General features: G+C 41.3%; 1 protein-coding gene across 13 annotated transcripts in view; it reads right to left on the bottom strand.

Annotated features, from left to right (window-relative positions):
* The window catches only part of PLCB4 (phospholipase C beta 4), a 419,941-nt gene that overhangs the window by 265,596 nt on the left and 130,102 nt on the right, over positions 1-24,243 (bottom strand). For 8 of the 13 annotated variants that reach the window (XM_040447668.1, XM_040447674.1, XM_040447664.1 and 5 more), the window contains one exon: positions 21,438-21,514. The exons of 4 other annotated variants lie outside the window; for them this stretch is intronic. The gene's annotated coding sequence lies outside the window, so the exon portion shown is untranslated. Of the gene's footprint in view, positions 1-11,411; positions 11,434-21,437; positions 21,515-24,243 lie in introns of those variants that run through there. One more of the 13 variants, XM_040447670.1, reaches the window with a different exon arrangement.

Below are 24,243 nucleotides of genomic sequence, written 5' to 3'. Positions count from 1 at the left end.
AGACAGAGAGAGAGAGACAGAGAGAGAGAGACAGAGAGAGAGAGAGACAGAGAGAGAGGGCGGGGGAGGAACCCTAAGCAGGCTCTATGCTGTCAGTGCAGCTCAATCCCACAAACCATGAGATCGTGAGCTGAGCCGGAATCAAGAGTGAGACGCTTAACCAACTGAGCCACCCATAACTGGTTTTAATAATCAAAAAATTCCAACTTCTAGTATAAGATGTTGATATAGGAAGATCCTGAACTCATTACCTCCCATAGATATCATTTCTACAGCTATATATGGAACAATTTCCTCTGAAAAAACAAAACAAAACAAAAACCCTAAGAACTGGCAGAGTGACCCCTTCAACATTGGGCAAATGAGAGGAAGACCATACTGAAGTGGGTAGGACAGGCTGAAATACAACCAAATATAACCTTGTCATGCATCCCACCCCCAATGTGGCAACGCACAATCAGGGGTGAACCCAAAACCTGCAGCAAAGGGTTCGTACCCCACATCGAGCAACCCAACTTTTAAGACCAGCACCTGAGACATGAGCTGCCAATACATCTGGATTTGAGAATAGGGCTCATACTCACAAGAACCCCAGGAGGATGAGGAACTAAGGAAGAGTTCTTAGAAGGCCTGTAGGCAGACTGCAAACTCACCCACCAGGGCCCAGCACAGAAGCAGTCCATAGAAAAGTGCCTAGACTTCACGTGACAGAGACTCGTTTCCTAAGTTTAAAGCACTCTACTCTCCTGCTTTGCTGAAGCCAAGAGAAACCATCATACTTGTTTTGTTTCCTTTCCGGCCAGTCCCATCTTTATGGTTCAATGGGGGCCTTCTTGTATGATCTGTCTCTGCAGCAGGTTTTCCTTTTTCTCCTCTTTATTCTTTTCCCCCTTTATAGCAGGTGCCACCTTTGGAATCCCCCCCTGCCTCACTGCAGCTGTCAGTGTCCTCTTCATGCTCTATCTCCACTGCACACAGAGTGCCAGTAGCACCCAGAGGGGAGCTTCTACACACATCTCATGTCCCGGTTTTCATGTCTAGTGACCTGGTTTTTGCAGCTGCTGCCCAGGGAACGCCCCTCAATTGCCCGGCTCTGGAGACCAGTGGAGGGGCTTACATACATGAGTCCCATGGGAATGTAACAATCAGAAAAACTATTCTTTACTGACTACTAGTACTGGGGCACTGCACAGACAGCAGACCAAAACACAGTCCGACCTTCCTGCCAAAGAGGCCTATCTGCTTGTCCTGGAGCTTGGCTTGAGGGTCAGGCTTCTGGTCTGGTGTACTCAGAGGAGCCCACAGAAGTGCTCCCACAACACAGGCTGGTGGATGCCACCTTTGTGATCTCTCTCTACCTTGCTCCAGTTCGTTGGTACCTTCCAGAAAGGAGCTTATGTCCTTGGCTAGTGCCCCGATTTCAGCAGCTGCTACCAGGGGACACTTCTAGATCTCCTGGCTCTGGTGACCAACAGGCTTCTATTCACGGGTCCCACAGGGCTGTAACCCAAGAAAGAATGAGTTCTTAAATAGCTACTGCACCCAGGGCACAGCAAAGGACAACAGATCCAGGAGCTCAGTCTTTCTGTGAAAGAGGACTATTAGCTTACCATCATAGCTGCAGCCTGACAGATAGGCTTCTAATAAAACATACATCTAAGGGGTGACTGCAACCTTTCCTGAGGTTTTGGACGACAGGCACTATTCTTGCACTCTCCCTCTGCCATGCTCCAGAGCACCAGCACCTCTAGGATGGGAGCTCTTGTACATTACATACCTGGTACCCCAGTTTTAAGCCTGGTGCCCTGGTTTTTACAACTGCTGCCCAGAGGATACCCCTTGATCACCTAGCTCTGGTAGCCAGAGGAGCCCATGTTTCTGGGTCTCATGGGGCAATAACCATAAGAGAGACCGTTCTTAGCAGGTAATCACCCACAGGGAAACACACAGAAAACAGACTGCAATACCCCCAGCCTCTCTGTGAATGGCCTACTCGCTAGTCCTGGACCCCCAGCCTTAGCAGCAGGATTCATGTTTGGCGTATATCTAGAGGCTACAGAAGTACTCTCAGGGAACACAGGCTAGGAGACACCGTCTCTAGATACTCTCCTTCCACCTCACTACAGCTTTCTGGTACCTCCCAGAAAGGAGTTTTATGTACATATCTGGAGCCCTGATTTTTGCAACTGATGCCCAGGGTACACCTTCCAATTGCCTGGCTCTGGGGGCCAGTAGGACTTATGCTGACAGTTTCACAGCATTCCTTAAAATGTTGTGGCCTGAGGGTCTGGTTTTAGGTGCTGACATTCTCACCTTTGGGACACTGACTGATCTTGCCACACCCTCAACTACTGACATCAATTAAAAATAAAATAGGTTCCCTGGACAATCACAAACTTTTGAGAGACCACCAACAACTAAGGCAAGATTGAACAATAAAGTTCACAAGGCCAAATCTTCAAGAATGGGAGAGGTGGCTGTGTCATCTACTGTATAGAACCAACACAGAGAGTCAAGCAAAATGAAGCAGCAATGGACTATGTTCCCAATAAAAGAACAACATAAAACCTCAGGGAAAAAAAAAAAAAAAAACTTCATTAAGTGGAGATAAGTAATTTGCTTGGTAAAGAATTCAAAGTAACAATCTTAAGGATGCTCACCAAGCTGGGGAGAAAAGGAGATAAAACACACTGACAATATAACAGACAATACACGAGAAAGTTCCAAACACAAACCACAGAACTGAAGAATACACTAACTACACTGAAAAATACACTAAAGTAGTTCAAGAGCAGATCAGAAAAAGCAGAGAGGTGCCTGGGTGGCTCAGTTGGTTAAGCATCTGACTTCAACTCAGGTCATGATTTCATGGTTTGTGAGTTCGAGCCCCATGTTGGGCTCTGTGCTCACAGTTCAGAGCATGAAGCCTGCTTTGGATTCTGTGTCTCCCTCTCTCTCTGCTCCTCCCCTGCTCGTGTGCTCTCTCTCAAAAATAAACTTAAAATTTTTTTAAAAAGAAAAAAAGAAAAAGCAGAAGAAAGGATCAGTAAGACAGGCCAGAGAAAGTCACCCAATGTGAGCAGGAAAAAAAGAAGGGACTTTAAGGGACTTCTGGAACAGGCCAACATTTGCGTTACAGGCATCTCAGAAAGAGGAGGAAGGGGCAGAAAACCTATTTGAAGAAATAAGACAGACTAAAGAAATAGGAAGACTGAAAACTCCCAACTTTGGTAAGAAAACAGATATCCAGATCCAGAAAGCCCACAGATTCGAAATACGATAAAGTTAAAGAGACCATCACCAAGATATATTATAATTAAAAAGTCAAAGACAAGGAGAGAATCTTAAAAGTAGCGAAAGGAAAACAACCTGTTCCGTACAAGGGAAACCCCCTAAGTTCATCAGTGAATTTCTCTGAAGAAATGTTGCAGGACAGAAGACAGTGATACAATATATTCAAAGTGCTGGAAGAAACCACCTAAGCATACTCTACTCAACAAAGTTATCATTGAGACTTGAAGGAGAGAGAGAGTTTTCCAGACAAGCAAAAGTTAAAAACTTCTTTTAAAAGTTCTTCACCACTAAATCAGCATTACAAATGTTGCTAAATGGAATTCTGCAAGCTGAAAAGAGGGTACTAATAAGTAACAAGCATATAGCAAAGTCTAAATCTCACAAGAAATATATAGCAAAGGCAGTGGGTTAATCACTTATAAAGGTAGTATAAAGATTAAAAGACAAAGGTAGTAAAAATAAATATAAATACAATAATGAGCTGAGGTATACACAAGATAAAAAACTGTAAAATGTGATATCAAAAACAAACATGACTAGGGGAGAGTACAAATGTAAGCTTTAGAATGTGTTACCAACTTAAAACAGACTGTTATAAATGTAACTTGTTACATGTAAGTCTCAAGGTAATGACCAAGCAAAACCTATAGTAGATACACAAAAAAATAAGAAAGGAATCTATGCACACCACTAGCAAAGTCATCAAACCATGAAGGAAGATAGCAAAAGACAAATGGAACAGTGTTTTGTACAAAACAGCCAAACAACAATTAACTTAAGTACACACCTATCAATAATTACTTTAAATATAAATAGACTAAATTCTCCAATCAAAAGGCAGAGTAACTGAATGGATAAAAAAACAAGGCCCATCTATATGCTGCCTATAAGAGACTCACTTTAGATATAAGAGCACACAGAGAATGAAAATGAAGGTATTTCCATGCAAATGGAAACCAAAAGAAAGTTGGGGTAACCATAATTATAGCAGACAAAATATACTTTAAAACAAAGACTGTAAGAAGAGACATTATGTAATGTCATTATGTATTATGTATGTCATTATGTAATAAGGGCATTACATAATGATAAAAGGGTCAATCCAAGAACATATAACATTTGTAAATATTTATGTACCTAATACAGAAGCACCTAAAAATATAAAGCAAATATTAAAAGACATAAAGGAAGAAAAAGGGTGCAATAAAATAACAGGAGACTTTAATACCCCACTCACATTAATGGACAGATAATCCAAATAGAAAATCAATAAGGAAACATCAGCTTTAAATGACATGTGAGACTAGATGGCCTTAACAGATATATACAGGATATTGTATCCAAAAGCAACAGAGTACACATTTCTTCTCAAGTGCCCATCAACATTCACAAACCAGATCATTTGTTAGGCTACAAAACAGGTAACAAGAAATTTAAGAAGACTGAAAATCCATCAAGCATCTTTTTTCACCATAATGGTATGATACTAGAAATCAACCACAAGGAAACTAAAAAATTCACAAGTATGTGGAGACTAACACATGCGACCAAACAACAGGTCAAAAATGAAATCAAAGTGAAATAAAAAAAATCTTAAGACAAAGATCAAAGTACAACATACCAAAGCTTATGGGATACAGCAAAAACATTGCTAAGAGCGAAGTACATAGAAATAAATGCCTTCCTCAGGAAGCACAAAAAAATCTCAAACAGCCTAACTGTATACCTGAAGGAACTAAAAACAAACAAACAAACAAAAAAAAAAAAAAAACAAAAACACAAAAAAACCCTCAAAATTAGCAGAAAAAAAAAAATGATCAGCACAGAAATAAATGAAACAGAGACTAAAAAGACAATAGAAAAGACCAGAAAAAAAAAAAAAAGCTGATTCTTTGAAAAGATCGACAAAACTGATAAACCTTTAGCTAGACTCTCCAAGAAAAAATAGAGGACTCAAATAAAATCAGAAATGAAAGTGGAGACACTACTAATATCTTAATACTATAGCATATTATGGACCATAAAAGGTGACTACAAACAATTATACACTAACAAACTGGACAACTTAGGATAAATGGGTACATTCCTAGAAGCATACAACCTACCAAGATTGAATCAGGATGAAATAGAAAATCTGAACAGACCAATTACTGGTAAAGAAATTGAACTAGTAATGTTAAAACTCCCTACAAACAAAAGCCCAGGACCAGACAGCTTCATTGGTGAATTTACCTAATATTCAAAGAAAAATACCAATCCTTCTCAAAGTCTTCCAAAAAAAATAAATAAAAGAGGAACACTTCTAAAGTCATTGTAAGCCCCACATTACCCTGACAGCAAAACCAGATATGGACACCATAAGAAAGGAAAATGACAGACCATTAGCCCTGATGAACACAGATGCAAAATCCTCAAAATATTAGCAAACTGAATTCAGCAATAAATTATAAGGATCATACACCACAATCCAGTAGGATTTATTCCAGGTATGCAAGGATGCTTCAGTACCCACAAGTCCATCAACATGATATACCACGTTAACGGAAAGAAGGATATAAATCCTATGATGATCTCAATAGATGCAGAAAAAGCATTTGACAAAAAATAACTTCCATTTATGATAAAACTCTCTGGGGCAACTCGGTGACTCAATTGGTTAAGTGTCCAACTCTTGATTTCGGCTCAGGTCATGATCTCAGGGTTGGGAGATCAAGCCCCATGCCAGGCATGGAGACTGCTTAAGATACTCTCTCTTTCTCCCCTTACCCCCACCCTGGCTCATGCACGCTCTCTCTCAAAAAACAAAAAAGAAGGAAAAACTCTCAAAGTGAGTGCAGAGGAAACATACCTCAACATAATAAAGGCCATGTATGAACAAGCCCACAACTAATATCCTACTCAACTCTAAGATTACATTCTCTGTTGGTGGGAATATAAATCAGTACAGCCACTACGGGTAATAGTATGGTGGCTCCTCAAAAAAAAAGAAATGTAACTACTATACGATCCAGCAATTCCACTGCTTCATATTTATCTGAAGAAAATAAAAACACTAACTCAAAAAGATATAAATAATGATGCTATGAACATGGGAGTGTATATAATAGCCAAGCTATAGAAACAAGTGTCCATTCAGGGATGACTAAAGAAAATGTGGTATTTATATAAAATAGAATATTCAGCCACAAGAAAGAATGAAATCTTGCCAATTGCAACAACATGGATGGACCCTGAAGAAATTATGCTATATTAAATAAGTCAGAAAAAGACAAATACCACAATATGTTACTTCTAGGTGGAATCTAAAAATAAAAAAAAAATTAAGTTCATGGATACAGATGGGTGGTTGCTAGAAGCAGGGATGAGGGATGGGTGAAGGGGTGTAGAAAGTCAAAAGGTACCAACTTCCAATTATAAGTAGGTCACAGTAATACAATGTACAGCACAGAGACTATAGCTGACACTATATTACATATTTGAAAGTTGCTAAGAGTAAATCTTACAAGTTTGCATAAGAAAAAAATTATGTAACAGATGTTGACTTATCGTGATCGTTTTGCAATATATACGAATACTGAATAATTACCTTATATACCTGAAACTAATGTTGTGTGCCCATGATACCTCAAATAGAAGTTTTTAAAAATCCTTATTAGTCACATACATTAAAATTCCCTTGTTCTGGTGTATAGATCTAGGAGTTTTGACAAATGCATAGTCATGTGACCACCCCACAATCAAGACATAAAACAGTTCTGTTACCCCCCAAAACTCTTTCCTGTTGCCCCTTTGTAGTCAGCCCCTCCTCCAAACCATGGATCTGTTTTCTGTTCTCATAATGTCACCTTTAGTGTATGGAATCCTACATTCTGTAGCCTTCTGAGTCGGACTCCTTTCACATAGCATAATGCATTTTGTGATCCATCGATGTTGAGGTTTCCATCGATAGCTTGTTCCTCTTAACTGCTGCGTAGGATTTCATCGTATGGATGTACCAGTCTGTTCTTTCATTCCCCAACTGAAGCATGTCTGGGCTGTTTCTAGTTTCTGACAATTACAAATAAAGCTACCATAAATATTAGAATACGAATTTTGGTGTGAACAAAGTTTTCATTTCACTTGGGAATGGGATTGCTGGGTCATATTTAAATATATGTGTAACAGAGTAAGAAACGGCCAATTTTTCCCACCAAGTGGGTGAATGATTCTAAATTCCTACCAGCACTGTATGTAGGAGAATTCCAATTGCTCTGTATCCTCATCGACTTGGTACTATCCATTTTTTGTCTGATTATTTCAGCCTTTCTAAGGGGGAGGTGGTTCATGAGAGCTTACTGTGATTTTAAAATTGTGAATCTTCAAGATCAGATTTCACAGTACCATATATTTCTACCTTTAAGTCTGTAATATACAACATTCCTTTTGGAACTAAAACAACAAGCCAAACAATTTAGTAAATTCACACAGTTACAAATGAAGATGATCTTCTCATTACAGAAGAAATGTTCCTTCTATAAGTTTGCATGTGTATATCTAATATCTACAAATAATAATTCATCAATAATAACAGATTCCCAGGACACCTCAATGGCTCAGTTGATAGAGTATGTGACTTGATGATCTTGGGGTTGTAAATTCAAGCCCCACGTTGGCTGTAGCCATTACTTAAAAAAAATAAAGTCTTAAAAAATAACAGATTCCCAAGTAACAACAGGAAATAACAATCTAATTCATAACTTTCATTAGTGTAAAAAATCATGAATTAATGACAATTAAACATGTGTCATATAGAATTGTATTTATACCATATACACAGAGATATAAAAGGGTATTGTGTCAAGTACATGGATAGTTTAAATTTGATCACAAAAGGAGTATTTACTAATTTAGAAAAAGGATACTTAAAACTATACCAACAACACTACACATTTGCATAAATTAATGAGCTCATTACAAATGTTGGCTGTTCCAAAAAAGATCTCCATTTTTCAAAAATTTGAGTCTTTGTTCTGTTACAGTTTGTACTTTAACTAAATATATGGTTTAGAATTTTTACCATGTCTTATTTTTACTTTGTTGTAGTATTTGTGTGTCATCTTCTGCTAAGAATATTATACATTCCTTATCTATTCCCATAAATGGAACAGGAAATTAAATGTCTTCCATGAAAAATAGTTGCTTTACCCATTCAACAACTATTGCATTTCTAGCAAGCGGGGCGGGGCAGGGGGTGTTCTCTTTTAAACAGGGACTTCAGAAGGGGCTCTTAAGTGGCATTTGAGCAAAGAAATGAGAGAAATAACAGAGTAAACCTTGTAAAGAACTGGAAGAAGAGGAAACCAGTCAGAAACGATAGCAGGTGCAAAAGCCCTGAGGGGAGTGTGTGTTTTATAAGATTGATGTGTGTGAGCAAAGCAGAGTGAGCAAGGGGATACTAGAAGGCAATGAAATCGGAAAAAGGGATCATTCAAAGATATGGATTGAATCTGATTCTCCATTAAATGTGAAGCAACTAGAGAGTTTTAAGGAGCATAGTTACATAGTTTGACTTAAGTTTTAAAGGATCCATACTTTGCTATTTGGATGACTGTAGCAAGCCAAGGGTGAAGCAGAGAACCCAGTTAACAGCCTGCTACAAAAGTCGAGAGTAGTGAGGACCATGGCTTGGTCAATGCTGGTGACACCTGACATGATGAAAAGTTGTCAATTCAGTATATATTCTGAATGTAGAGGCAATAGGATTGGCTGCTGGGTTACATGCAGAGTGTAAAAACAAAACAAAACAAAACAGGAGATGACTTGGAAGTTGAAAACTAGCATCAAAACTGTTAAAATTGCTTGCTCTGGAAAACAATGAATAGTTTCATTTCAACAAGGATATTTAAGAAACTGCAACACAGTAAACTGTACTGACTAGCTGGCATCCAATTTTTAAAATGCCAAGAATGAAGATAAAAAGCTGAGACTATCCAACAGCTAACTTTTGGAACATATGCTGCCATCAGACACTACAGGAGAGTCATGGAGAATTCCAGATAAAGATCAAAGTCAGAATACCATTCTTTTTCATTTGCCCTTAATGACTCTTTTGTAATGTATTGCATATCAGCTATTATAGGGGAGTTTGGCAGGAATTTTGCAGATGAATAGATTAACAGATGAACAAGGTGATTGAAATATAAATAGATGAGGTTAATGCAGTGGAGCATATGAACCGCCATGCAGGATGAGCTAAAACTCAAAATAGTAAATAATAATTCCAGGGGCGCCTGGGTGGCTTGGTAGGTTGAGCGTCCGACTTCGGTTCAGGTCATGATCTCACAGTGTAAGGGTTCGAGCCCCGTGTTGGGCTCCGTGCTAACAGCTCAGAGCCTGGAGCCTGCTTCAGATTCTGGGTCTCCCTCTCTCTCTGCCCCTCCCCTGCTCATGCTCTGTCTCTGTCTCAAAAATAAATTAAAAAAAATTTTTTTTTTAAATTTTAAAAAACATAATTCCAAAAGTTTCATATACTCTATCCATCAACTGAATTCATAAAAATCTGGATAACCTGGAGTTTAGAATAGAAAATTTTCATTTCTGGGGCACCTGGGTGGCTCAGTCGGTTACATGTCTGACATCGGCTTAGGTCTGATCTCACCTGAGTTCAAGCCCCGCATCAGGGACTGCACTGACAGCTCAGAGCCTGGAGCCTGCTTCGGATTCTGTGTCTCCCTCTCTGTGACCCTCTCCCACTCACACTCTGTCTCTCTCTCTCAAAAATAAACGTTAAAAAAATTTTTTTAAAAAAAGAAAATTTTCATTTCTCTCAGAAAGTGAAGGATACTGTTAAGATTAAAACCATTTGTTATGAAGATAACCTAATGTTTCAAGACTTGGAGTAATGATCTTGAAGAAATTCAACATGGTTTTGAAGGAGTAGACAGACAAGTTACAAATGGCATTGGACAACTTTCCCTTAGATTTCATGATCTCCACCACCTGAGATTCAAGGGTGAGAAGCAGTCAAGTGCTATGCTAACCTGGTCCTTCAGGAGACAGGGGACAGGGGACACGGAAAAAGCCAAAGGGGAGCCAAGTACCCACCATATGCTGTCCATTAGGGTTATTCTCCTGATCTTACATAGTGTTTACAAGCCTTATAGTGTTTAATAAATGTTTACTGAATGAATGAAACTTTCTACCACCATTACCTAGAGAAAACCATAGGATAGTGACTAATACAGAAGCTCCTCCATTTTTACAATCCTTTTCCCAACGCTGGCCCAGTATATTTCCCTAGTTAGGATTCTGGGGGTTTTGTCAAGGTGACTTGGTGTTATAATCCAGAAACTCCAGCATTAAAAGACAAAAAGAGTAGAAACTATTTTGGAATCTCTTAAGGAAGTTAAAGTACTTCACCATTTAGTGACACTTGAATCATTAAATTGTGCACCTAAAACTAATATTATACTACATTCACTAACTGGAATTTATTTTCTATGTTTGTTTATTCTGAGAGAGAGAACACAAGGAGGGAAGGGGCAGAGAGAGAGAGAGAGAGAGAGAGAGAGAGAGAGAGAGAGAGAAAGAATCCCAAGCAGGCTCTGTGCTATCAGCACTGAGCCCAATGCAGGGCTGGATCCCACAAACTGTGAGTTCATGACCTAAGCTGAAATCAAGAGTCAGATGCTTAACAGACTGAGCCACCCAGGTGCGCCAACTAACTGGAATTTAAATTTTAAAAAAAAGTTATAAAGAAAAGAAAAAACAGGGGCGCCTGGGTGGCGTAGTCGGTTAAGCGTCCGACTTCAGCCAGGTCACGATCTCGCGCTCTGTGAGTTCGAGCCCCGCGTCAGGCTCTGGGCTGATGGCTCGGAGCCTGGAGCCTGTTTCCGATTCTGTGTCTCCCTCCCTCTCTGCCCCTCCCCCGTTCATGCTCTGTCTCTCTCTGTCCCAAAAATAAATAAACGTTGAAAAAAAAATTAAAAAAAAAAGAAAAGAAAAAACATTTAGTAACAATTTATTAGTAGGGCCTCACTGGTAATGTATGTTTCGCACCCCCCCCCAATACAACAAACAGTATAGACCAACTACACCTAAACACCTTTGAAATACTAAGAGCTCTCCCATATAATTACCAGCCACAGGATGTCCCTCTCAACTTTGAGGATTCACCAAGGGTTGAATGAGGTTTTAAAAATTCCTCTATATCCATAGATGGCCTTCAAGAAAGAGAAATGGTATGTTAAATCAAAATTGGGGAACACAGTGATATGGTAAAAGAATTCACGGGCCGTTCTTCAATCCCAATTTATCGACAGGCCATCCCTCCACTCCCTGTGATTAAGGCGCAGTGTTGATCACTCCCATCTCTGGAGCCGAGATAATTGAAGGACAAATGGGTGACCAAAAATATCCCATTAATATGGCTATTCAGCCACATCACCGTATTCATTTCAAATTGAGAACCATAACTCTATTTAATAGCACAAAGCCCTACATGTATTTGCATCTTATGAGCCATCAGTCAGGAGACTGAAGCAGCTGGCTAAATCATCTCGCCCTTATTTAATTTACCATTCTCCTCTCACATTCGTTCTGCTGCAGAAATGGCATTGCGGTTCGCTTTCAATAACTCCCTGACAACTCAGAAGCAGGAAGAATAAATTTTCTTTGCTGATTCCCTGCATTCTATGAAGAAAGAGAAGCAGTAATTATGATACCATTAAATTGATGCAAAACTACCTTATTTTCTTTCTTCTACTATTTTTACAGTAAGGTCAATGTTGACCTAAAAGTGCACTGTGTAGTTTTTCTCTTGTTTAAAGATTCTTTTGCCCTATTTGTTTCTATGTGTTTTAGAAACAGACACCCTCACATAAACACTGCCCCTTAGGGAACAACTGTCAAATGTGGACTTAAAACACTATTAAGAAAAATCTGAATATAAATGATGTAAAAACTTTGAGACTGTATCTGGAAAGACTTGCTGTGTTTGCCACAGAAATATGATTAACTTGCACCATCAGAGTGCTCCTTTTGCTGAGAAAGGACAAGAGAACTCAGATCAGGAAGCTCCCATAAGCCACTACAAAGTTTTGTTTTGTTAACTTTTTGAGATGGGAGTTTGAGGAGGTAAGCCTCTCCAGTTAATTCCTATATGGGTCTCAGTGCAGTCTAGACTAGCACTGTCCAGCAGAAATAAAATGCGAGCACAAGTGTGATTTTAAATCCCCTAGTTGCCATGTTAACAAAAAGCAAACACAGGGGCACCTGGGTGGCTCAGTCGATTAAACATCCAACTTCAACTCAGGTCATGATCTCATGGTTCACAGGTGCGAGCCCCGTGCCCAGCCCTGTGCTGACAGCTCAGAGCCTGGCAGCCTGCTTCAGATTCTGTGTCTCCCTCTTTCTCTGCCCCTTCCCTGTTTGCACTCTGTCTCTCTCTCAAAAAAAAAAAAAAAAAAAAAAAAAAAAAAAACCAAAAAAGTAAACACGGGTCAAATTTTAATGTTTTCTTTAAGCCAATGTACCCAAAATATTTTAACAAGTATTCCGCATACAAAAATTAGTAATATACTTTTATATATACTGTTACTTTTTCTATATTAAGTCTTTGAAATCCAATGTGTATTTTATACTTGCAAGCACATCTCAGCTTGAACTGGCCATATGTTGAGTGCTCAAAGCCACATGCTATGTATGAGTGGCTCTTGCACCAGACAGCGTAAATGCTAGAGCAGGTCCTAGAGAGAATCTGGAATTGATCAATGCATAGTCAATGGGTTTTGAGTGGTAATCACAGTCACTCTGTTACGAGGTGACTGGAAGAGAAAGAATTGAAGAGACTCATATAGTCCTTGGTCTCGAAGCGCCCAAGATTCTGTAAGTTCTTAGAATAACCAGAACTTAACTCTCCTCTTATCATTAGAGCCCCAGGCATTTCACTGGTTACCTCAATGTGCAAAGGGCTCAGAAGTTAGTCACGTTTGTGAAAAATACTTATTGGTTGTCCTCCTACTCGGAGATCTTACTTTCTTGACATCTTGTATTCTCTACCATGTTAGTTGTTGCTATACCCAATTGATGAAACTCAAGTTTACATTCAAATCAGAACTCCAGCTCTCATCTTGAAATGCAATCATAAGCTATAGCTTAAGGTACCTCAGAGAACTCTTCCACCTACTGAAAAGCTCTATAACAAATATGCTGCTAGACACTTTGTGAACACGGTCTCCAGCCCACTGAGGGCAGGAATTATTACCCTCACTACAGTAAAACAATGCTAGAAAGATAACAGCCTGCTCAAGGTCACAGGACCAGTGCACAACCTTCTACAGCCCTTCTTTGTCTTGGTTTAATAATCACAATCAATGTCCTGTATTCCTAAATTGCCCACCCTAATGCAAGAATCTTCATATAGGCTGAATTCTGAACATCAATTCCCACTTTATTCCTCTGGGAACAGAAACCAGCAAGAAAATAAGAACCATCTGTCACTACTGAGCTTGTGAGAAGCAGAGGAAAAACTTTTCTCCATCCAAAGTCCAAGATAAAGAAATTCACTGAGTACCACCCACACTACACAATCCTCCCACCCAGGTGTCCATTTATATGCTCAACAGTCATTGTAATTGCAAATTTGAGGTCACCCCTGATAATAAGGCCCTCGTCTTCCATTCTCAGGGCACTCTGGTCCCCAAAGTCATTAGTGCAAACTTGATCCAATTGCTTTTGATTCTGTCTGCACACAGATTTCTCTGTAGGGACCGCTGCTATTCCAAGCTTCTGCTCCCTTTGCTTAGATGGTTGCTAAGGAGAAGAGACTGCTGCCTTTGTAATTACTACCTGAAATTCCTCTGTAATCTCAACCAGTACTTTTCTTAACATCAAGGGCCCCGCACTGATCAACAGGGTAACCTCTGCTTTTGGCATTCCTGATCAAGTCTCAGGGGCTTCCAACTGAGGTCATAAACAATTGATGCCCTCTATTGCGAATGCAAATCAGTTACTTCAGGGACCTCCAAGCTTTGAGAAACCCTCCCTGGATAACTGTGGGTTTGGGCAGAGAAGCAGTTTAGAGGTTCCAAAACCAGACTTCAAACAGAAAACCAAAACCAAAAACAAACAAACAAAAACCAAGCATTTCCCCCTTTACCACATCTCTCCATTTCAACTGCTTCTGGGAAGACAGGCACTCCGCAGTGATGTCTGTATGAAAAGGGTTTTCTGCACTGGAAAATTTTTCAGGCTGACTTACCTCTGAAATCTTTTTTCCAAAGCAGTCAGGCCCTCCCCCAAGTAGAGTACCTCAGTCCCCACAGTCAAGCAAGATGGGTCCCAAATCAAGTTGTCCTAAGACTCTGCTCCTCTAAGGATGCCCACAGACCACCAGCATCAGCACCATCTGGAAGCTTTATGAAAAGCACGATCCGTATTCTAACAGTGCCAGGTGATTCGTATCCATATTAAAGTGTGAGAAGCCCGGTCCAAGACACCGCTGAAAAGAATCTGATTTCTGATTTTATAAATAACTGGACAGTTGATACAAATTGCAATTGTCCACTGAATTCTCATTAGGCTAGGAATTGCTGGGTTTTGTTTTTAACCTATTTTTTGAACCTAAAACTGAACTGAAAATAAAATAGCTCCCAGAGAGAAACCCAACTTTTTGCCTGTGGTCCTAGGATCCTGCCATCCCTTGAAAGTCAAAGTTTACACTCCGTATGTGCACAGAGAGACACCAACAAGTAAAATATTTTTCCTAATGAACTTGAGGACAACGCATGGAATAACTGCCAAACAAGCCAGCAAACGTGGTCTCATAATTCGCAAGCCTTTGACACATTTTCCTTCTACGAACACTGCAAATTCCATCAGGATGACTTGGGAGATTCAGTTTTTTTAAACAATGATGAATTTGAATGGAAGGAAATGGGAAAACATGTAGATTTTAAGGTATGCAAAACCATGTTTTACAGAAAAATGTAGCTAAACCTTCCTGAGTTCACCCTTCAGTGGTTTTGCAGGAGGGGTACATTTATAATGTATATTTTGATAAGAATGCCTATATGGTATTGAGACAAGTGATTTTGGAGTCCTTTTATCAAACATTTTATCATGACCAACACCCTTCACCTTGTTGTTCCAGCAGACAAGTAAAAATCATTTTTTCTAATGTGAAAATTTACATTTTACTTCACAATCTTACTAAAGGCAGTTATGTCTTCACTTATCTGTTTAAAAACACAAAGAAATACCAAGTTAAAAATGAATGTACATAAGAGTAATATAAAACTTTAAAAAAAATTCATGCTTAAGGATACTTTTTCCACACTTTACAGAAAAAAATAATTTTGCTTTTGAAAATTTTAGTATTCTGATTAAAGGTCTATGTCAGCAAAAACCCAGGACATAGATGAAAAGAAGCCACATTATTTAAGAAATCATCAAGAACCCCAGCAACCAAATGGCCAAATACTATCTCAAAGTTACCAAGTTTTCAGAAAACCAAACTCCCAAAAATCACAATATATTTTCATCTCTTGTCTAGTAGGTATTCCTTATGATCCTAGAATTCTGTTTTTCCTTGATAGATGCCTCTCATTCTTGAAAAAACAAAAAAAGACATTCTCCATTCCTTTTTGTTTAAGAAAAAAAAATTGCACAAGGCCAAAAATTCCAAACATATTCTGGTTCTACTTTCTCTTTGGTCTCTTGAGCTTCCTGTTGAAAACCACCACCTCCTTTCCAGCGGCTGCTGTGGCCTACAGCAGGAACACGGAAGTAAGTCTGGATGCAGCTGCTTGGGCCGCATGTATATACCATTTTATCACCCTGGATAAACTAAGTGGAAAGTACCTCATGTTATGGCTGCTATGAGCAGGTCAACTGGCCCCCCACCCTTCCTTTCTCTCTCCATGGGGGAGAGGAAACAGAATGATGGGCCATGGGGCCCTTCAGATCTACCAAGCTGGCCTCAGTGAGCAGTATCATGAAGGGTGTCCAGAGTGTGAACTCCACAAAGATGGGGACCACACCTGAGGAATCCCTGGCATGGCCACTCAAGCCCTGTTTATGGAATTTCCCAGCCCCTCCCCTGGTGGTGTCTCCTACAACTCTGCTCTACCATGGCCTAGGCAAGAGCACTATCTCCTTCCCAGCCCAAGTGTTCAAGATGAGCCAAGGTTGGCAGAGTGGCAAAGCCATGGCAGCACCTTTGCTGCTGCTCCTAAGTCAGATGTTGGTAACTCAGAGCCTCCATAGTGTGTGATGCAGCAAGCCAATAGAGCCAACCTTCCTTAAGAAGGTGAGGAATTTGGTTGCATGAATCCTTTTGCTACAAACAAAAACCCAAAAGCTCAGCTGCAATACACTGAATTACAAAAGTGAGAAAAGCAGCTCAAACATAAATGCTCTGGTAAGATCTTCAGATCCTGTAGAAACCATATGCCAGGGCACAGCAAGGGCAAGAGTGCATATCAGGGAAGCACTTAAGGGCAGCAGTGCTGGAAAAGGGCAGAGCAGACTGAGGTGAGAAGGAGACCCAGGACCATGAAAGGGGCAGAGTGGCAGGGCTTCTCAGAGCCAACAAAAATCCAGAGCTGTGGCCTACAGCAGGAACACGGAAGTAAGTCTGGATGCAGCTGCTTGGGCCGCATGTATATACCAATGTCCTAATAGACCATAGTCATCTGTCCTCCCAAGAGACTCTAGACCCCTGAACTCTGAATTCCAATCAAGCAGCAGCATCGTCCTGCTTCTCCCCATCCCCTCCCCAGTCTGTTCTTTACCCAGAAGGCATAACCATTCTTTAAGACTTAAATGTGATCATGTCCTTTCTCTGCTCAGAATTCTCCAATGGATTCCCAATATAATCTGAATACAATCCAAAGTCCCTGGGTACCCGATTTACCTCACTTCCTACCCCTCTTCCCCTTTGATTATCCCACTCCATCCAAAATGGCTTCCACACTCTTCCTCAACCCCCCTCATACGCTGCTGCGTAGGGTCCTCACGCTTGCTAGTCCCTCTGCCTAGGATATCCACATGGCTCCTAAAGTTCATTCAGGTCTCTGGTCAAATGTCACTTCTTCAGGAAGGCCTCCTCTACAAACCTATCCAAAATGGCAGTCTCACCTCTGTCATGCTTTACCCCCTCGCCCCCAGCACCCACCCATCTTGTACTCACTCACAGCTGCCTCCTCCAAGTGCTTATGATCCTTTGCCTAAAACCTTTCTTTGGCCAAGAGCTGTGTTCATCCTTGCACAGACAGGCAGGCCAAAAATGCCTTTGGGGGCAGCCCTCAGCCAAAGACAAGTGGCGGTTAGTGGGTAAATACCCAACCTCCAAGTCCTCCTATGGGACAATTCCAAGGCCTGTTCTTCACGATCTTCCAGGGGTCTGCTGTGGGATTGCGTCCCAGTTGCCCACAGAGATAACCAACCTGATATCACACCCTTTATTGAATCCCTTCATTTCTTTGTCTCACCTCCTCACTCTCCAGCCAGAATTTCCTGGGATCACTTTTCCAATAAATGACTTGCACTCAAATGTTTTGTCACAGGATTAGCCTTGGAGGGAACTCAAATTCAAGATCCCACCCATCCCCTCCTGCTAGCACAGTGCCCAGCACATAATAGGTGCTTCATAAGTATTTATGGAATGAATGAGCTGCCATGGCTAACTTTTACCTTGGTGATGCTGCTGATCAGGAAGCATCCTGTGTCCCATCTAAAAAGCTGGTTTTATATACAGATGATTAGCCCGTTTCAGCCAGAACATTGACTCTGAGAACGGCATAGGATCCACATAGCTTCCTTTTGAACACCAGTGCCATTTATGACAGCCATTCCTCTGAATAGGTCCACCATCTAGAAAGATGTTCTTTCTCCAAAGTTAATGGATATGGCAACTCTCGAACCCTAAACTATAGTGTGTAAAAAGCAGCAGATTAGCACTGAAAGTCAGTCTTAAATGCCCTCCAGATGCAAAATCCTTACACCTCTGTGAGCCCTGGAAGCTCTGAAGTCAAGAACTGGGGCTAGCTCTTAGGATCAGGACCAGATGCATAATTTGCAGGACCCACTGCCAAAGGAAAACATGATGCCCTTTGTTAGTAGGAATTTCAAGATGGTGACAAGAGAGTGTTAAACCAAACACAGAGCCTTTCTGAGTCTGGGCTCTGTATAACTGCACAGGTCCTATGCCCATGAAGTTGGCCCTACCAAGAACTCATCAAAGATAAACTATCAGACACCCCCTAACACTGCTCCCTTGGCAGTGATGATTCTCAAAGAAAAGAGAAACAGCAGCAGCTTGTTTTAGGTTAAGCCACCACAAGACTACATAACTTATTATAGCAGAGAGGCCTGGGGGCACCTCTTAAAGCAGTTCAGTTCACATCACCTTCAAGACTTTACAAACACCCAAGGAATCAATCATGGCGCACAGCTCCCCACCACCTGCTCCATGATTCAAACTGCTGACAACTCCAGTGTTGCAATTACCCTGTTGGGTCCCATAGTTTAAATGCACAATATATAACTAAAGAGAAAAAGAACCTTCTTTTAGATGCCAGAGGATGCAAAAGACCTCAGAATCTAGTTCAAGAAATCCATTCAGGTTCATCACTCGGGGGTCTGATGGGCACATAGCTAACAGGTCAGAAGAGTTTGGTAGAAAAATTAAAAGGGTTTAAACAGCCTGCTAGTACCATACCTAAGCTCCAGGGATGTGTCTATTTGAGAGAACATACAGATTGAGGTGATGCTGGGACACAGCCATGATTAGGGCAGACCTGTAGAAATACGTCCAAGGTAGAAAAATGGTGTAACAGCACCTGGGCCTAGGAGATGCTTAATACATCTTAGGGGAGGAAGAAAAGCAGTCCCCTAATGTGCACTGTAGATCACCAAAAGAAGGACCCAGGACATGATGTCAAACACAAATGGCCACAAGACCCTTGATGGGCCAGGAAACTAACTGATAGGGCTCAACAGGATGAACTGAGAAATGGTGACTTAGAGCCAATTAACCCACAAACCCTATTTCCTAATATGCCAGGTGGCTTGTTTTACTACACAAAATCATTTCTAAAGTTTGCTTTCAATCCTGCCTGTACAAAAATGCAAAAGAAATGGTGGTCTCCATTTGAAATGTTAGCATTTAAGCAGAACTTCATTCCATGAACAATTGCTGAGTTACTTTCTATGGGGTATACAATATTACGATTTCATGTTGGGGACTTCTGGAACCATAAAGAAGCACTTTAAAGTGTATCAAGGAGCTATGGGGTAAGTAGACATTTCAGGATTAAAATTCTCTTGTTCTGTAGAGATCATGTGACTTTGTATAGTCAACAATAACCTTTGTGTACTTCAGCGTCCTTTTACTGTAAAAGGAGAGAATACCCATGTCCCAGGGGTATTTGTGAGGGAAAAATCAGGATGATCAATGTTCTCAAATGCCTTATGTTCAAACCAAACTCAAGATGTCCCCCAGAAACCAGGGTCTCATCTGCAAGCTCTGTGCTCAGGCCCACATCCTTGTAGCTAATTTTGACTCCTCTTTGACACCTGATATCCAGTCCGTCACAAATCCAGATGGCTCTTCATTCAAAATATCCCAAATCTGATCACTCCTCACCAACCCTAGCCCACCTTAGTCTTGGTTCTAGGTGTGCTCACCTCCCTCCTGGACTTTTGTGAATTTCCTCCCGTTTCCCCCTTCCTGGCTGTGTCCCTAATCCATTTATTCTCATCATGGCAACCAGAAAAGTCTTGTTAAGATGAAAGAACTGGGGCGCCTGGGTGGTTCAGTCAGTTAAGCATCCAACTCCTGATTTTGGCTCAGGTCACGATCTCACAGTTCGTAGGTTCGAGCTCCACATCAGGCTCTGTGCTATCAGCATGGACCCTGCTTGGGATGCCCTCTCTCTGTCCCTCCCCTGCTCCCTCTCTCCCAAAAATAAATAAGCTTTCAAAAATAAGTAAAACAAAAGAACTCTTCCAAATAACTAAGTTCCTTACTTTGGTCTAAAGCATTGGTTCTTAACTCAGGTGTGACTTTGCACCTCAGAGGACATTTGACAACGTCTGGAGACCTTTTTAGTTATCATCCTTGGAGGGCAGGGGTATGCCACTAGAATCTAACAGGTCGAGTCCAGGGATGCTGTTGAACAGTCTGCAGTGCACAGGACAGCACCCACAATGAATTATCCAGCTCAGAATATCAGTAGTGAAGTGGACAAACAGGACACTGAAGTGGTCTCAATTCCCTCCACCTGCACCAATACAGGTAGTCCCCTTCCCCCACACCCCCTACCACAGAGCTGTATCCTTGCCATTCCTGCACTAGATGAGCCACTCCCACACACAGCCACTGTTCCCTCTGCCTAGAATGTTCTTCCTATAGATATCCTCAGGGCTCATTATTCTACTGCCTTCAGGCCTCCACCAATCATCTTGTTATAATTTGCAGCTCCCCTCACTCCTGCTCAGCACTGTCCTCCCCCTCTTCTCCACAGCACATATTATCCAGCACACCTCTCATTGTACTTCGGGGTGTTTTTTTTTTGCCACCTTCTACCTCCTGGAGTGCGAGCTTCTTGAAGGTGGGAACTTTTGACTGATTTATCCGTATTAGGTACTTGGCACATAGTAGGCACTCAAATATTTGCTGAAATGAATGACTGGATGTATGGATATTACCCAGTAGAGGTACTGCATCTTGGCTGAGAGATAGCTTCTAGTCTGAGTGGGGAAAAGTATGTATTTAGATTTATTACCAAGGCTGTATTCATAACCCATTTTGTATGAAAACAGAGCTTTAGGAATAATTCCCAAATGGACTCCCTAATGCTATCATGACAAAGGCACAGAAGGTAATAAAGGGAGCCTAGCTCATCCACCTTGAAACTTCCTTCAGTCACAATAGACAGATATGAAGGATTAAATTGCTAGTTGGGGTCTATGGCAACTGTAGTTCTCCAAATTAAACATCAGTGCATGTTGTTGGAAAAATACAATTACATTTATGGAAGATAAAGGGACCGAAAATTTATACATCAGGACAGTTCCAGAAATCCCAGCCTGAACAATGTTTTTATGTTCAGTATACTATCTCCAATCAGTAACATTCCAAGATTCCATGAAATACTTACCAAATACAGCAACGCATTACACACGGGGCCAGACAGAATCGAGCACGCACAGTCCTTGCCCTCAGAGGGTCTCCAGTCTGGAATGGAACTTAAGACAGTTGTGTTGTTGGACTGAAGCACACCATGACCACAGTAGGCTGCTACTTTGGGCATTATTAGAGAAACACAAAATGTAATGGGGTCCTCCAGAGAGGGGGTGGGCGGGAAGCAAGGAACGTGTGGAGTGGAAGGTGGCCCTGATGTTCCCTGGAGGGTGAGCACACCCACACAGGCATGCCTGTGTCTTTGAAGTGGCAAGTTTCCCATTTGGTGGGAACACAGGCCACCTATAAGGAAATGGCAGGAAGTAAAGGGTCACTGAGGCCAGAGCACAGAAGGCTGAAGACCTGGGGGCAAGTGGCTCCCGTCCACTTTGAAAGGACCAGCAGATGGCTAAAACAGCAAGCTCAGAGGCAGCTGTGATGGCTTCATTTCCTGGGTTTCCCTGTACCTTCCCAGGAGGCAGCCTAGCTGGAGGGGAAGGAACTGACCTACATACGTGGGTTGGTAAAGGAAGCTGAAGATAACTAAATACTCCTAGCTGGACGTAGAAGGAACCTGGCAGAGAGAAAAGACAGCGGGTCTGTGCAAAGAGGGCCTGGACTATCCCACGGAAAGCGGGAGAGAAGCAGCTATTAAACCACCCAAGTCTTCCCACACCCAGGAGGCACAAATAGGAAGGGGAGAAAGTGAGTTCAAATGACACCATGACCTCGGGGACTATTCAAGCCATTTTATAAAATTACAATGTCCAACGTTTTTATTCGGTTTATCAGTTGGTTTCAGAGAAGTAGAATCAAAGGTGTGGGATTATTTTCCACAGATGTTAGAACAGTCCCTTCCCGAAAAGAGCCTCACCCCAATCAAAACCTCTAAAAACCAAATGGAAGTTCCTAGATTGTGTTGGCAGAGGCTAATCTCTCATTAACAGAGTAATCAAGAATGGGTTAGAACAAATACTATTTTTTTTAAACTTTCTTTTGACCCATCTCATTACTGGATATGTAAAATACGAAGTCTGAAGCCAAAACAATACGAAATGGCTTTAAGATCTGTTAAATCGGATTTTTAAAAAGAAGTACTCATAGTGAAGGGATGAGAAGGGCCCATCCATCACCCTGTGCGAGCATTCATTTATTTGACAGATGTTTACTGAACCTCTGGTGGGGGGCAGGCTGAGCTATCAAGATCCTAAGGCCACTTCACTGAACAAAATCTGCCCCCAGGGTGGCACATACGTTCTAAAGAAGGGAGAGAAAGTAAACACTAAACCCAATAAATAAATTATGCAATCTGAAAAATGCAAAATGCTATGGAAGAAAGAAAGGTAGAGAACAGGATGGAGGTTAATAAGAAGGTACATAGGGGTGCCTGGGTGGCTTAGTCGGTTAAATCTCCTACTTTAGCTCAGGTCATGATCTCATGGATCCTCAGTTTGAGCCCCACTTCAGGCTCTGTGCTGACAACTCGGAGCCTGGAGCCTGCTTCGGATTCTGTGTCTCCCTCTCTCTCTGCCCCTCCCCCACTCATGCTCTCTCTCAAAAATAAACATTAAAAAATAAATTAAGAAAAAATAAGAAGGTACGTAGACTTGAAGGAGGTGAAGGAATTAGCGAAGGAGATGAGAGGGGAAGGAAGCCCATTAGTGACAGAGTAGCAGCCAACACAAAGACCCTCCGATGAGGGCATGCCTGTGTGTTCAAGGAACAGCCTGGAGGCCAGTGTGGCTGAGCTGAGGGTGCTAGGGATGAGGTAATGGTGATGACAAGAGGTCAGACCATGCAGGCCTAGGAGGCCATGGTCAAGATCCTGACTTGTACTAGGAATAAGAGGAAGACTCACTGGAGGATGCTAGGAAGAGGGGGAATGGGTCTGACATATACTTAACAGGTCACTCTGGCTAAGGTGAGAGAACAGATCAGCAGGAGTGGGGATGCAGGAAGTGAGCCTGGAAGAAGAGAGGCCAGTCATCCACGTGAAGGAGAATAAGGCCCAGACCAGGGTGACAGCAATGAAAATGGTATTAAAAAAAAAAAAAAAAAAAAAAAGGTACATTTGGAAGGTAAAGCAGACAGCATTCAACAACATACAACATACTACATGTGGATTAGAGAAAGGAAGGAGTGAAGGATGATTCTAGGAGCAAGACTGAGTAACACGCCCTTGTTAAATTTCAGCATAAGTACCCCCAAAATCTCTTGACAAGGTTGCCATTCAAACTCTAGGTTTCCATTTAGCACCTGCTATTTATTTAATAAGGGATTCCAGTCCAGGAAGTGTGTAGTCACAGAAGCAAAGTATTTATGGTCAGCAAGTTTCACCTACATATGGCTCTGTTCCAACAGAAAAATGAGAGTGGTCTGTACTAGAGTAAGCATTACATAAATTAACACATGTGACCACCAAGGTACTGTTTCTGCTAATAAAGGCAAGCACATACAAGCATGTGTCATGTGTATGCAATAATTCAGAAAAGTGCCTTACAGCCCATAAAGCAGTCCATGATGGCAATGTTTTTTTTGAAACAGGATAACCCTCAAATGATTTCTTTTGATACTAAATTTCAAAACAACATAAAACCCACAATCCTAGTAAGGTCACCAATCTGAATTATTTTTAGAATTAAAACTACAGATGGCTTCCCAAACACAGCACATTCATCAAGGACATCACGACATGGTATCCACCACACCGGGAGTGTTTCACCTAGAACTTCAAAGGAAGTGCTTTCTAAGGTGAAGAAAGCATCTCTCTCTCTCTCTCTCTC

The sequence above is a fragment of the Herpailurus yagouaroundi genome, unplaced genomic scaffold (assembly GCF_014898765.1).
Source record: "Herpailurus yagouaroundi ecotype Mexico unplaced genomic scaffold, PumYag 196, whole genome shotgun sequence".
Lineage (NCBI taxonomy): Eukaryota > Metazoa > Chordata > Mammalia > Carnivora > Felidae > Herpailurus > Herpailurus yagouaroundi.
This window is presented reverse-complemented; position numbering and strand designations above follow the sequence as displayed.